General features: G+C 40.8%; 1 pseudogene; it reads left to right on the top strand.

The window, feature by feature from the left end:
- LOC102183817 lies at positions 800–1,708 on the top strand (annotated as a pseudogene).

A 3,877-nucleotide genomic window follows, 5' to 3' on the forward strand; every position in this document is an offset into this window, starting at 1 on the left:
AGATTTACAAGCCACAAAATTTGACTTCCAAAGATTATCTAGAGATATGTATTTAATAGAAAATTCACATAAGTTTTAAAATATAACAGGAGGATTTAAGGAAATTTTACACTTGTCCTGGGCTGCTTTGAGTTATCCCACAGATGGCCCCATGACAACAAACACCACCTGAGAACTATGTACGTGGGAAGGTTTGAGAAACTCTAAGCATACCAGCTTCACTATGGCCAAAATCAACAGCTTATTTTTCTTTACATTTTCCTCTGAATTTGTACACATCAGTTTCTTCTAGTACACATCTCTCTTTCTTTAGCAAATTAACCATGGGAAGCCCATCAAATGTTCACCATGAAGAACATCTACCTGTTTATCTAACTTCATTAATCATTAATCTCAATATCTTCTCAGGATTTAGGTACGTAGGTTGATAATATTTGTGGTCATAGGTACTTCGTGACATGTGTATCAATCCATTGATTGGTTCAACTATATTTGTGAAGCCTGTGGTTCACAGACACAGCAAGTGTGAATCAGACGTGACCCATGGACAAGGACAGCATTGTACGATTAATGTAATGTATCAATGCTTGTAATACAATGTAGGGTGTGGTTAGGGAGACGAGTGTGAAAGCCTTGAGATATATATTTATCTCCTTGGGAGGCTCTTCTAAGTTCCACTTGGGAGTGGTACTCAACAGTGACTTTGATCAACTCAATCCTGACTTTCCAAAGGAGAATGATTGAATTATTATGGTTTTCATTTTGCATGGTTTCTCTCTAGGCATGTGGGGAAGGTCCCATGGAAACATAGAACATCATACAGGTGTCAGAGTTTGTCCTCTTGGGGTTCTTACAGATGGAGGAGTTCCAGAAATTCCTGTTTGTGGTGTTCCCATTTGTCTATGTCATCACCATTGTGGGAACCCTCCTCATCATGGTCACAGTGACTATTGACTCTCGGCTCCACATAACCATGTATTTTCTTCTCTGAAATCAGTCTGTCATAGACATCTGCTATTCTACAGTCACTTTCCCAAAGATGCTGGTGGACTTCTTGCATGACACCAAGACCATCTCCTACCAGGGCTGCATGGGAGGTGGGACTGTCTTCTTCCTCCCAGTGTTAGCCTGTGACCACTACATAGCTATCTCCCAGCCCCTCCATTATGTCACCATCATGAACACTCAAATGTGTGTGGGTCTAGAGGTGGCTGCCTGGGTAGGGGGCTTTGTCTACTCCATTGTCCAGCTGGCTCTGATGTTCCCATTGCCTTTTTGTGGCCCTAACACCTTGGATAACTTCTACTGTGACATTCCACAAGTGCTGAGACTTGCCTGCACAGACACCTCCCTCCTGGTGTTCCTTATGATCTCCAACAGTGGGATGCTGGTCCTCATCTGGTTCTTGCTCCTTCTGATCTCTTACACTGTCATCCTGGTGATGCTGAGGTCCCACTCAGGGCAGGCGAGGAGGAAGGCAGCTTCCACCTGCACCACTCACATCATTGTCGTGTCTCTGAGCTTTATTCCCTGTATCTATCTCTATGCCCCACCCTTCACTCCCTTCTCCATGGACAAGGCTGCATCCATCAGCTACAGGGTCTTGACTCCTGTGCTCAACCTCATCATTTACACCCTGAGGAACCAGGAGATGAAGGCAGCCATGAAGAGATTAGGCAAGTGCCTAGTGATTTCCAGCAAGGAGTGAGCTTAAAATAGGTAATTTAAATGACAAATCTCTGAACCTTTGTTTCCCCATGTAAGAAGTGGAGGAAAGTCTTTATGGAATGCAGCAGTTGAGATTAAACTAATATTTCTATGTCCCTACTCCTGTGTCAGATATTATGTTAGGCACTTCTGTACTTTTGTCTCATTCTCACAAAACTGACAGTGAATATGTTGTTATCATATTAAACAGTTTAACAAGCCAGAAAACTAGGAGAGAAGTGACTTGCTCAACAATGAAGAGCAAGTGAGGGGCAGAGCTTGGCCAGGAGATGGTTCCTCTGACTCCAAGTTTCGAGGCAGGAGGTATGGATGGAATTTGAAACTGAGTCTCAAATAATCACAAGGGAAAACTTAGAGAGTTCCTCATCTATGGATGAATATCTGTGATGAATGCTCAACACGTTCTTTTTTCTTTTGGAGCCTCCATTAGGACTTTAGTCATATTGGGCTGGCCAAAACATTAGTTGGATTTTTATATCCCCTCCCTCTTGAAACCCCCTCCTACCTACTCCCATCCCAACCCTCTAGGTCACAGAGCACTGAGCTGAGCTCTCTGTGCCACACAGCTGCTTCACACTAGCTACCTGTTTTACACACAATAGTGTATTTATGTCAGTTCTGCTCTCCCAGCTCTTCTGCCCCCTCCACCACTGTGTCCACATGTCTGTGTCTCTATACCTGCCCTGTAAACAGGCTTATCTGTCCTGTCTTTCTAGAGTCCACACATATGCATTAATGTGTGACATTTGTTTTTCTCTGACTTACTTTACTTTGTATGACAGACTTTATGTCCACCCATTCACATCACTACAAATGACCCAATTTCATTCCTTTTTATGGCTCAGTAATAGTCCATTGTATATATACACTATGGTGCCATTTTTATAAGGCCCAAGAAACAAACCAAGTACTGCTTTAAGATATACAGGTAAGGATATACATGTTTAAATGGTGCAGTGATGAACACAAGTTTTAGAATTTTCCTTATCACAGGTTAACCAATCAGGAGGAAACATCTAAGTTATTTCAAAGGTATTGGTCTGGTTTTTAAGAGATGGTTTTCAGATGTGTCTTTTGTAATTATGTTTGATAACCAACATAGACACTGGCTATATATATAGAAAGTATTTTGTTAAATATTTTAGACACAAACTAAGAAAAAGTTAGTTTCTATAACATCTTATCAAATGAGCTTTTTGGCCAACCCAATAGATTTTGGTTTTACAGTACTAGGCAAAAGAAGTGTTCCCCAAGCCAAACACAATATCCATTTCCCTAAAATATTCAGGTAAAGGAGGCACAACTTCTTTATATAAAACCCGTTTAAACTTTCCAACTTTAATAATCTTACCAATCCTTACCTTTTAATGTTCTCTCAATCTAACTATAGCCTGCACTTTCATCTCAACTCTGGAACAATCATTTCTTTTTGCTCCCTGCTCTCTGCCTCCTTCCTCACTGTGGTATTTTGGAAGTGGTCTCACTTTTAACATTTTCTAACTATTTCCCATATGAGTATTTTCTATTGGATTTTTTCCTTTTCTACAAAAACTCCTTGGATAATCTGAAAGCTATTCTAGTTTCCCAACCTAATCTTCACATCACTTGCATAATATGGCTGAGAGGAGGATCCTGTAGTATGGTTGAGGATCCAAGGCCAGAGAGGGCAAAGCCATGTCTATTAGTGGTCCATATTTGAAATATGGGTTCAATCCAAGGCTGCCACCTCATGGGGTTTTGCCTTTCCCGTTGACTTCCTCCTTTGGAATGAGGGCTCCTTGAGGGTGGGGCCATGCTTTATTCACTTTTAGATTTGCTCAACACATTGAATAGTATCTTATCCAGACAGGCGTTTTTCTTGCACCCTGTTCTTTCCCTGTCAAGTTCAAATCTACTTTTCATTTATTTTTCTATAGCTTATATATATTTACTATATCTCCTTTGAGGTATGCTTCCTTTGTGAGAGTCTTGGGCAATGAATAATGTTGATCTGAAGTAGCAAACATTATCCTCAATGGTGAAAAATTGAAAGCATTTCCCTTAAAGTCAGGAACAAGACAAGGGTGCCCACTCTCACCACTACTATTCAACATAGATTTGGAACTTTTGGCCACAGCAATCAGAGCATAAACAGAAATAAAAGGAATGC

Source organism: Capra hircus, chromosome 19 (genome assembly GCF_001704415.2).
Source record: "Capra hircus breed San Clemente chromosome 19, ASM170441v1, whole genome shotgun sequence".
Lineage (NCBI taxonomy): Eukaryota > Metazoa > Chordata > Mammalia > Artiodactyla > Bovidae > Capra > Capra hircus.